Genomic DNA, 12,823 nt, shown 5'->3' with positions numbered 1-12,823 from the left:
TTATTTCCTTTAGGTTAAGGGAGACTATGATTAAGGCAAATTATGATGATGGAATAAATGGTGGAATGAGAATGTGGAAGGAAACGCACATATCCGAGAGAACCCGTGGACACGATGTTGTCCACCACAAACTCACTTGGTCAGAGATCGAACCGTGGACCCCACGCACCAGAGATAAGCACTCTACCACTGAGCCATCGCAACCCCTCCCAGTTTTACCATGGAGAGGAAGTTTCCAGTCTACACGACTGGCGGGGCGGGGCTTATGGGTAGCTGGCTGGTCTCGTCGGTTCTACATATTCTCAGCTGCAAGTTTCCTTCCGATTAGATACCAGACAGACATATTTGCAGACCATATATATAATGATTTTAAAGAATACATATTTTTAAAAAGATCGATTACGGAATCAGAAATAAAACATTTCGTGTGGAAGAGCATGCAATGACAAACTTTTCTTTTTATTTTCTTTCGTATTTTAAGAAAAACGTGAAATGGGAGGTAGTCATGAAACAAAATTTATTATTTTTGACCAAGAAAAAAATACGTTTTTCACTAATTTTTTTTTTTTTTTTTTTTTTTTACTTGCTTTCTCAGTTACGTCAAACAGAGACATAGAATTCCTTGTATGAATCAACGTGACAACACAATTACGTAATACGATAAAATATCAAAAGAGAATTCCCTTTCCATTGAGCTTTTTCTGAAAAGGAAAATTAACCGTAAAACACAGAGAAAACGGTTCCTGTATCTTTTAAGAAAAAAAGAAATAGCATTTGTCAATAAGTTTTCTTTTTAAAATGTTGTTTTAAAAAAACACGAAAGAACTGAAAATAAGCTATTCTTTCCCATAGGGTCAAGGATTTTCCTAACACCTTTCGTTCATAAATAAACTGAAGTTGCATAAGAGGTAAGATGCTTCAAGCAGCAGTACCGATGTGTTTTATGCATTCAGGGGTGAATTATATGATGCAAACTTCATAGGCGGAACTTCACAATATTTCTTTGTTACTAAGTAAACCGAAATGTCGAAGGGGCTCGCACTGCATCCCTCTGGATTTATGGTTCCGATTTGTAAATAGCGTTCCCAATTTGGGGGAAAAGTCGCTAAATGTAGGGAGTTTAAGTTCAAAGACAGCAACAAAAGGCCAATTTTCCGATTGGTGACTTTGTTTTGGTGATTTTTATGTAACGATTTAGCGACTTACTCACAAATATAGCGACTTTTTGTGTTGCGAACTTGTTCTGCTGTAATCAAGCCCTTTCAGTTCGAAGTAGTTTGATATTCGCAAATATACTTACACAACTTGACTAGTGTGCATCTCCATTTTGTTTTCTGTTACCCCTTGCCCTCTAACGAAGAACAATTCAAACCTTCTCTGTCCTTCAGATCGTAGAACTTCCATTGAGAAGCATAAGTAATACATCATTTGTGATAGGCAACCAACTACCTGTAAAGTTGCAAGTTAAAATGAAGTGGCTGTTAGCATAATAAAATAATAATGAAAAATGTCAAATTATACTTATATAGTGTATGTCAAGTCTTGTAACCCAGCCAAATAAAACCTAAAATGAAGGTAATGCTTCCAAATATCTGTAAAAGTACAGAAAATGATGGAAAATGATCCTTGAGTTTAACGATTCGTTGCGTGCTGTCAACAAAAGACATGAATAGAGCATTGTTTTGTGGGTACTGGTAGTACTAGTAATAGTAGACTTTGTCCTTGTTGAAAACATGATAAGTTGTGTAACAGGGGCGGATCCAGGACGGACTTCTGGGGAGGCAATGAGTTGTAATACTGCTACTTAGAGCTACTTTTAAGAGCTCCAAACTCTGGAATGGGTTTAATTTTTATATAAAATGAAAAAAAAAACTTTCCTCTTCTGGGGGGGGGGCGATCGCCCCCTTGATCCGCCACTGCTGTATAAACTACATGTCAAAGTTTGCAATAGTGAATATAGACAAGAATTTTAGGAATGATCAAAAAATGCATCAAAAGATTGAGGTCTTGTCTAATAATTAGTTTTTGGATCAGGGGCCACAAAATTTTTGAACGAGTTTTCGTATTTTCTACAGAATAAGCACATCATACTGAGTTAAGTAATAGTTTGAGTTGGAATACATTGTATGTAGTTCGCCTGATATAAGGCATACAAGAAAATTTTTTGGTTGAAATATATTGGATCTTTTGACCCAACAAGGAATTTTACAAATAATATTTTGCGACTTTTCATCTCTAGTTTAGCAGCTTGTGTCAACGTTTTGGCAACACTGTTGGTAAATTCCTTGAAAGTGACCTTTGCGTAGAGAAGTTAATTCGTTTATTTGTTTCTTGAACTTTAGCGTCCCATTTCAGCACCGAGTCTATGTGAGACAAGTATCTACAGTTTGAGATGGAATTCAAACCACCGAAATTCGTTCAAATGTCAAGGCTCTCTCATCGGGATTCAAACCTGAGACCCCCTACACTAGTCGCTAAACCAGCAGAAATACCTGGGTGAAGATATGAGTTGTATAAAATGGGATCTTAGAGGAACATGGGTAGCAAAGAGTCCTGATTGAATTGGCTTGAACCCAAGGGTGAGATTTAGCTTTGATGAACTGTAATATTTCTTAAGTCATAGATGTAATTAATGTATTCAGTGCTTGCTGGCTCTCTCGCTCTTGATTAATAGACGAAAATATTTCTATCTCAACATAGTATAAAATGATACTAGGCATATATATAAAAGTACTATTAATAGGCATTATTATAGGTGTATGACCTCACATAGACCCCATTACTTTTCTCCTTTCATCTCAAGAAATCTGGTGCTGAAAACCATCATTTCCTTGTGGAGAGGTATGGAGAGGATAGTCTATTTGAAACAACCTGCAGAAACTGGTTTAGACGTTTTAAAGACAACGATTTTGACGTAAGCAACAAAGAGCGTCTTAGCCGAAAAGTGTGAACATGGAGATTTCGAGGCATTACTGGAGGAAGATAAACGTCAATGCCTCAACTGGTAGCAAATATTTAAAAGCAATGGAAATGCTCCAGAAATTATAAAACTGAGTACCGCATGACTTGAAAGAAAGAGACGTTGCGAAACATTTAATCGTTTTTTTTGGGGGGGGGGGGGTATGTATTGCTGCTTCAAAGACAAAACCAAAGAGTGTGCTTTTTAGCCAAAAATTTTTAAAGATGGAGATTTACGGACATTACTGGAGGAAAGTTCATCTCAGAGGCTTAAAGAGTTGTCTGAAACCTAAACACCGATGCATCAACTGTTAACAAATATTTAAAAGCAATGGAAATTATCTAAAAATTAGGAAACTGAGTATCACATAAATTGATGAAGAGACTTTCAGAAATGTTTAACCATTTATGAATAGCTACTTCAAGGAAAAAACAGAAGTCGTTTTTGCATCGAATTGTGGCTGGAGGGCGCGGTGCTTCAGTGGTAGAACGTTTACCTCCGGTTCTTGGGGTCCCTGGTTCGATCCCAGCTCGCGCCGTGTGGACTTCGTTGTGGACAAACACCGTGTTTGTGCGTCCCGTTTCCTCCCACTTTCTTCATTACACCATTTCACTCATTTCTCATAATCACCGTCTCCTCTAACCTAACCGGCATAAGCAAGCGACGTAAAACTCAAAGATTTCATTTCATTTTCATTTTTCGAATTGTGGCTGATGATCGGAAGCGGATTATTTGTGACAATCCTTAGCTCAAGAAATCGTAGGTGGGCTTCTCGAGCCATCAACCCCAAAACCACAACAGGATATTCATGGAAAGGAGCTCATATGGTGTATTTGGTAGTATCAACTCGATGTAGCTGCTGCAGCAGGGTCGAATGGTTAATGATCGCCACCGAACACAGTTACTCAACTTGAACCGAGCTCTCAAAGAAGAAAGCCTGCAATATGACAATGCCAGACCACATATTAGGAACCTAGTAACGGAAACCTTGGAGGTACTTCGATGAGATTTCTCACCTCACTCACCCTATTCACCAGACGAGGCTCCTTCATATTACCATTTGTTTCGGTCGATGTAGCATGATCTATCTGAACAACACTTCAGATATTTTGAGCATTAAAAAAATGGTTCGATGGGTGCATTACCTCAAAAGAATCTGATTTTTTAAAGTCGTGAAATCCGTGTCTTACCCGAAAAGTGGGAAAATGTAGCTTTCGAATGACAGTATTTTTAATAAAATATAATATACATTAAAAAAATAAACACGAGTTTTTGTTGAAATAAACAGCGAGAATTAATTCAAGCACCTAATATGTTTCAGATTTTCCTAAAAATATAATTATAAGCAATGTCGTGCCGTGGGGGGACGAACGGGGCGACAACTCCAGGCAACGAAGTAAGGGGACGCAAAATTCGGTAGGAAAAATAAAAGATATATATAAAATGGAAGGAAAAAACTAATAAAAAAGTACTCAAAATCAAGGAAAAACAGGGTTTATTTTTGAAATTTTTCTTACGTTTCGCGCCAACCATGGTGGCGCCTCGTGGCTGATCTGTCGACGTCATTCATATTAAAATATTAAAAAATGCAGAAGTAATACATTGTAATAAGTATATAGGTAGACTGAATTTTTAGTCAGGCTATGCAGTGTAATTTAAACCTCTTTAATATTTTGAGTGTGGTTAGATATTAGGGCTTGAAATGAGAACTAGAGGCTCCATTTAAAATATAATTTATTATGACTGAATTGTACAAAAATGAAAATGAAATATTTGAAACTGAACTGTACAGTGGGTTGCGTGTCACCAGGAGACTTGTACCCACAATGATGAATGACTTTTCTACCCATAGATACATGCCAGATGACCGAGTTTTACTGAAACTACTCACCAAAGTGGAGAAGGGATATTATGGGAAAAAGAAAAGGTACTTATAAACGCGTCCCAAACTCCATGGCAGTTACTGAAGATTTGACTCAGAACGTATAGTTTGACGGAGAAGCGAATAGTGAATTGTGATGATTCGTGCCTCTTGCCCGTGCTTTTTATATTATTCAACCTCCTGACGTATTACGCAGATTTTTTAAAATGTTTTTCAATAAGTATTTCTGCTGCTGCTATTTTTTTTTTGAAGTTCGTGCATTTGTTTTTTTATATTACGTTACCAGATGTGTTTATGTTTGGTAAAAGCAACGGGTCGAGAAGCTTACGTAGAGGTTAACTGGCTGTTGTTGCTTTTGATGGGAAAGTTTGTTTTTCTATTTACACAACTAACCTTGACCATATATTATTGCTTTTTATTTACTATTACTTACCTTCCGTGTATGAAAATGTGTACACTGAAAATATGATTCCAATCATTTCAATTTTATATATAAAAAACTTTATGCATTATTATGTGCTAATTTATTATATGACAATATGTACAGGGGCCCCGTCATATACAGAGGTTGTTCAGTCTACATTTGGCCAATTTCGACTTACCTAAAAATTTAGAAGAATCCATGGCGCCAGGTCTGTAAGTGATCGATGTGTTTCCCTTGGTTCCTAACAATAGCCCGACAGCGTAATTTCCACTGTAATAGGCTTCTCTGAAGAACTGGGAGGGGAATCTTGTCCCATTCCCTTTGCACAGCTTTCCAAAGTCCTTCCACAGTTGTCACATGCCGTTTTCCCAAAGCCCGCTTCAGCAATCCAAATTCACAATAGTCCATAGGACTTGCATCTGGAGATTTAACAGGTACCTCATTGAAAGGTATCACCTGTATACCACTTGCCTCCTCCATCTCCCTGTAGAATGTGAGGGACGATCGTGAGGTATGTGATGAGGCCTTGTTCATGTGAATGCGCACCAGATTGGCGTCATTTCCGTACATTGTTGGAATCTCATGCTCATAGGTCGGCTCCTGAAAATACTGCGAATTTATTTTGCAGTCCTTCGCCACCCTACGAATCTTCAGTTTACCTCGGTAACAGTAGCCAGTAGCGGCCATGAACCCTTTTGGGAAGGATTCTTTACAGACACGGACCCACCTTCTGAAGTTCTTAGCGCCTTTCTCTCGGTACATGATGGTTCTCGGTTTTCCGCAGTCGGAAAGGTAAATCCATGCATCATTGAGCGTTACGACGTACATCCACCTTTGTTTTGCCAGATGCCGTTCGTACAGCTTCCAAGCGTTACACTTTCGTTCCTTTTGATGGGCATCCGTGAGAAGATGGCCGCGAGCTTTCATGACTTTTTCCAGCTTAAGTTGATGGTGGCGGATACTAGCGGCAAAGATGATAGCGGATAATCCTGTGACATTATTTGGATCAACTCTGAAGGCCCGTGTGGTCGCATCACGGGAACTCTGTTGACTCATTTGAAAGGAATATTGTAACTCAGTACCAACCTCAACCTGGATTCTTATCATATCACGATGACTAAAAGGGGGATTCAAATATTTATTTCAAAAATACATTATTATACTTTTATTATTTTTATTATTATACTTGCATTGAAATGGGGGTCCTAAGAGGAGAGGAGAGTTCAAATAAATCTGTTCTCGAAGGAACGACCGTTTCAAATAATTGGTAATAAAGGGCCTATTCGGTTTGCAATAAGGATCATGTGATCAGGTAAAAAGTGACGTTGGGTGCTAAATCGATTATGGAGATTCCAAATCCAGATACGAGATAATCCAGGCATTTAACATCCACGTGGTGCGCCCTGGTTAATTCGAAGAAGATGAATATACTTTATCATTATTGTTGATTTTAGTCAAACAACTTCGACTTTTTGCAATGTTCTGTCCATATTTACCTTACATGCTATACATCATTTTTAAGCTTTTCATTATGTCTTTGCAACAACCTTTCAATTAACCACTTCCTTATTTTAGTTTTTGGGATATGTGAACGACTTTTATTTCTTTTTATTGGTTTTTCATTGACTTTAATGTTCATGTTTCGTGACTTTTAACGATGTTCCATCCATTTTAAGACAATTTACTTTTAGAACATAGAATCTACATAGTCTCTTCTACACATGAGCTGAATTTCAGCCATTTCCCTCTTTTGGTTTTTGAGATAGGTGGAGGAATTATTTGTTTTTCAATGTTCATTGGTTTTCCATTCACATTAATGTTAAAGTTTCATGTTTTTTGACTATGTTCCATCAACTTTAGGACATTTTGCTTTTGAAATATAGAATCTACACAGTCTCTTCTACAAGTATATTTAAGCTGAATTATAGCCACCTCCCCAAAGTCTGTACACATCATTGCAATTATATAGGTCCTTTGGTAAATAAGAAAATGGGATTTTTTCCCCTTAAGGCTGTTGCTACCTCTTCGCTGAGTCGAGTTTTCCCCTATCTAATAACATTGGAACTTTTTTCGTGTTTTTCTCAGCAAGCAATGAACAAATCCTTATAAAAATTTGCATAGAGTCAGGTCGATAATAAAGAATTCGTTATATGAGCTTATAATTTTACTAAAAGCCTCCAATTAAGTTATTCATTCTCCCCTTTTTTTCATGTGAAGATTTGCAACAGTGCGATCTCTGCTTCTCCCTGTTTGTATTAGCAGCGTGAGGGAAATTCGGGCTAGCCATTTAAAACAGGTTTTTAAACTCTGTCCATATCACATCTGTGGAATGAAATTTTCTAGCCCTCTCGTCCTTTTCGAGGACAGATTTATGGCACTGAGAAGGAGGGGGCGCTCTTTATTTTCTTTGCTAAACCTATTGCTTTTATTATATTCGTCTAGTCTCATTCGGAGTTCTTGTGGTTATTTTCAAACATAGCAAGATGCCTCTTGCGTCTCATGTATTTCAGTCTTATACCTGGTGATTGGTTATACAAATATAAATAAGCAGACGATTGTGATAGCAGATAAATTTCCTGTGTGGGGGCCGCGGTGGCTCAGTGGTAGAGCGTTCATCTCAGTTGCATGGGGTCCTTGGTTTGATCCCAGCTCGCGCTAAGTGAACTTTGTGGTGGACAAACATCGTGTGCATGGGTTTTCTCGGGGTTCTCCTGTTTTCTCCCACTTTCTTCATTCCACCATTTCATTCATTACTTATCATCACTATCTCCTTTAGACTAACCGGCATAACTGTGGGACGTAAAACTTACAGATTTCATTTTATTTTCAAATGTCCTGTGTGAAATAATAATAATAATAATAATAATAATAATAATAATAATAATAATAATAATAATAATAATAATAATAATAATAATAATAATAATTATTATTATTATTATTATTATTATTATTATTATTATTATTATTATTATTATTATTATTATTATTATTATTATTATTATTATTATTATAGGAAATTCTTGGCACAAGAGATTGTAACGAGCAAGGAATATCAGTGCGGCTTGGCACTAGTAATTTAGTTAAAATTTGTGGTCACCACATCGGTTCCTCCTTGCCGGTGTTTCCTTGACCAGAGACTGGCCGCGCTGCCGACACCAGTGGGGTTTTCACACTGAAAACACCAGCGCTCTTTGACTTTTGTAACCTCACGGAAACAGGTAAACCAGTGGAGATAGCATTTTGGAATAATTATATATATGTATATGTAGATCCGTATTCAGGAGGATCTAGGGGTTTGCCTCCCTAAATTTTCGCTGGCCTCCCTAAACTTTTCACGGTAGGCTTGCAAATGAAATATAATATGGTGATAAACTATGATATGGTTGGATCGGGTTCCCCTAACTTCAGCCGCCCCCCTACATTTTTGGGCTGGCTACCGGCCTCTGTATATGTATTTGAAACTGTGAATAGTAGTATAGAATGTTTATGCTAAATAATAATAATTTCATTTTTACCACATACGAAGGAAATTTAGAAATAAATTTTTTTGTTACACAAATGTGTTCTTAGCGTGAATGCTGTCGAATTCTATTCCTAATGATGACAGATTTTTCGGTGTTGTTTCAGTATCGTGAGGCAACTGGGAAACTGAAGAACTGACCACACATTACCCTTCTAACAGAGCACATTTGTAGGAAAAGTTAAGTGTAATATCAGGGATTCTTTTACTAAACAGAAAAACATCTATACATAATGAAATATGTAGTGTTAATGTAGATACAAACGTCATTTTCTTGGTAACGTCTTTTCTTGGTTATTACTTTACGAAATATGAATAGGGACTTATTTCTTGGTAACAGGGAATAGGGACTTATTAGTGTTACCTGCTAATAATAACCTTGTAACTTACGCATTCTAAATAAGAAATATTTATTTTCCAGATGGTGAACGCGAAATTTCATCTATAGCTACAACATATATATATATATATATATATATATATATATATATATATATATATATATATATATATATATATATATATATATATATAAAAATAGTACAACACATATTAACAGAATAATTTTAATTTTATGCATTATTTTTTCATGCTTCATTTTAAAATATAGGACTTTTTTTTTGTTGAGGTACACCAATTTGTCATTGTCATACATATTAAACTAAAGCATTACCGTATGAGTATAAAAATATGTGATGGAATACTTCGTTACATCAAGCCACAACATTATGTAAATGAAGTTATTAAAAAATAATAAACAAGCAGTATAATCAAAATGCTAAATATCACCGAAGCACTATTCACAATTTAAATATCTATGAGCATACTCCAAAATCCCTAGGTAAGTTTCTACATTGAAAAAAAAAAAAAAAGTAAACAAAATTCACAAGGCCACGCTAAACATAAATACAGGAAAAGTTAAATAAAAAAAAATGTTATCAGTAAAATTTCTACTCTTCCCCTCCAAAATTATGTCTCAAATCAAGTAAGTAACTTGCTTAAATTATACTGGTCTATGACTTTTTAATTTTGTTGATAAGTGGTTAAAGTTACACTCGAAGTATTGACTTCAATCAATACAAATAAATCAAACAAACACTAATATTTCACATTTATTTATACAATGAGTATGTCATAGTTTTTTTAAAAAACAATTTTCATTTCATGTATAAATTTTAAAGAAATAATTCGGTTTCAAATGTTACTTTCACGCAAAAAAAAAAAAAAAAAAAAAAGAAAGAAAGAAAGAAAATATACTATGGTAAATTAAAGTGAGATTACAGTGTTACGTTAGTTCAAATAAGATGTTAACGAAATTTTGCGGACAACTCTCGAAACTTATCTCAGAAGCAACTTTAAAAATTGACAAAAGTTATAGATATACTTCATGAGTGAGTAAAGAAAGAATACAAATGTAGATTAAAAAGAGATCTTTTTAAAAAAATCTGCAGTTAACAGGAATATAGTTAACAAATCTAAAAGATTCTATAAAATAGATTTAAACAAATCTTCAATCAGATCAATTGATTCCCTAAATTTTCTTTGTATCACCTTATATATAAATATAAAAAACATATAAAAACAAGAATTTTAGGAATAATCCAAAAAATGGATCAAAAGATAGCGATCTTGGCTAAGAATTTTAAAAATGATCAAAAATTCATAAAAAGATTTCGATCTTGCCAAATAATTAGTTTTTGGATCAGGGGCCACAAAAGTTAGCAACGGTTCCTAAATCGAGTTTTCGTATTTTTTTACGGAATAAGCACATCATGCGGGCTAAGTTGTTACTTTTTGGTTTGGCTATACTATATGTAGTTCTCAAAATATGGGACGTACAAGAAAATGTTTGAATGGGTGAAATATATATTGATTTTTTTGGATCAGGGCCCACAAATTTTTTGAATGGCAGCTGAATCTTTTTTTTTTTTTTAACGGAATAAGCACATCATGCTGAGTAAATTGTTAGTTTTGGTTTGGCCACACACTTTGTAATTGTCAAAATATGGGGCGTACAAGAAAATTTTTGATTGAATGTAATATATTGAATTTTGTGGATCAGGGCCCACAAAATTTTTAAACGGTCCTTAAATCGAGTTTTTGTATTTTTTACGCAATAAGCACATCATACTAAGTTAAGTCATAGTTTGGGTACGCTATATGTAGTTCTCGAGATATAAGGCCTACAAGAAAATATTTGTGTGAAATAGATTGCATCTTTTGATCCAATAGGGTCTAAATGTATACAATATATTGGTGTTGTTGTCCATTATTATGTTTGATCTAAATCTATAGTTGACTGGTAATAGGTGCTGTTTTGAGCACTATTCGTTGTTATAAACGATACACTTTATTTTAAATTGAAATATAATAAATAAAATACAAATAATACGTCACTATAAAAGTAGCTTTTCTTTTAGCAGTATAGAAGTTTATTATAAATACCTCATATATAGATAAAATGGGCACTGGAGTCAAGAAAGGTATGTCTCTTCATGTTTTGCAAAATGTAATAATAATAATAATAATAATAATAATAATAATAATAATAATAATAATAATAATAATAATAATAATAATAATAATAATAATAATAATAACAATAATAATAGTGATAAAGTGACATTCGCTTTCGTATACATTAAAAGTATATTTATTCAATAGAGACAGTTCGCTTCTAATTACTTATAACTGTCTATACTTGACGGGGAGAAAAGCTAATGTAAAGAAGAATGGATCTGTTCTCGCTGTGTTTATTTTTTTCTGCTTTCAGCAAAGAAAACGTACTCCAACGCCTTCTCACTGAAATGCCATAAATATGTCATTGTTGAAAAGGGTCCCCTCACAGCTGTGGACAATGTTGAAACTTCAAACCCTCAGTTACTCGCCGCAACCTGCTAGAAGAGAGAACGCAGTGTCGTCAATGCGTTGTTGCAAATCTTCACATGAAAAAAAGGGGGAAATGAATAACTTAATTGGAGGCTTTTAGTAAAATTATAAGCTCATATAACGAATTCTTTATTATCGACCTGACTCCATGCAAATTTTTGTAAGGATTTGTTCATTGCTTGCTGAGAAAAACACGAAAAAATTTCCAATGTTATTAGATAGGGGAAAACTCGACTCAGCGAAGAGGTAGCAACAGCCTTAAAGACAAGATCTAGGGAAATTGTCGCGCTAAGCGGCGTACTGAATTTTATGACCCTGTTTTTCCTTATATCTTCTAAGGGTTTACAATTTCAAACAAACAAAGCAACATGGTTATATTTTGAAATAAATGTTAATAAGTTGTTTTCAACGCATTTCAACTTCTTGTTTTTACTCGTATGTTTGTAATATTGTGTAATACTTTGCAAGTGTTTCAAAAATAAAGGCATACTGTTTGATTTACTTAGTTATTAATTTTAAACAAATAGAACGTGACCTTTATTGCACCAGAGTTGAAGGTAACTTTATTTTAAGCATGTTATGTGATAAGAATTCCCATTCCCACTATTCGAAACAATTTTTCTCATCCAATCAGATTTATTTCCTTCGACATACCGTTTCCTCACTTCCCTGGCGAAAGGATTTGGTAGGCCAAATGCTTGTTTGTAAAGTGGTATGTGTGTCGTCACCAGAGATGGCCATTTTGCAACGGGATTTTCGAATTGCTGTAACAAATGTGTTTGTATCCCGGTGGAGGAGGGTGTTTGTTGGACTTCCCTGTCAGCGAGTTAGTATGAAGATGTAACACTTGAAGCGCGTCTTTTAAAAATAAATTCTCTTAAAAGAAGCTGTTTCCAACTATCAATAGAACTTGCAGTAAGAAAGGTGATTCATTTAGTTATTACTAGCTGTAAGCACATCGTTGTCGGGCTGATCGATTTGTCAAGACGGCTGAATAGATCCGTCTTCACTTATTTAGCCTTCTGATAAGAAACTTTTTCCTTATCGGTTTCCGTGGTGTAGTGGTTATCACATCCGCCTAACACGCGGAAGGTCCCCGGTTCGATCCCGGGCGGAAACATTAGGTTTTTTTTCTTTTCTCGGTTG

General features: G+C 35.1%; 1 non-coding gene across 1 annotated transcript; it reads left to right on the top strand.

Annotated features, from left to right (window-relative positions):
• Nucleotides 1-12,724: 12,724 nt before the first annotated feature.
• TRNAV-AAC (transfer RNA valine (anticodon AAC)) lies at nt 12,725-12,797 on the top strand. Its single transcript has one exon. It is a non-coding gene; the product is annotated as a tRNA-Val (tRNA).
• Nucleotides 12,798-12,823: the final 26 nt, after the last annotated feature.

This window comes from Thermobia domestica, unplaced genomic scaffold (genome assembly GCF_964235325.1).
Source record: "Thermobia domestica unplaced genomic scaffold, izTheDome1.hap1.1 HAP1_SCAFFOLD_251, whole genome shotgun sequence".
Lineage (NCBI taxonomy): Eukaryota > Metazoa > Arthropoda > Insecta > Zygentoma > Lepismatidae > Thermobia > Thermobia domestica.
This window is presented reverse-complemented; position numbering and strand designations above follow the sequence as displayed.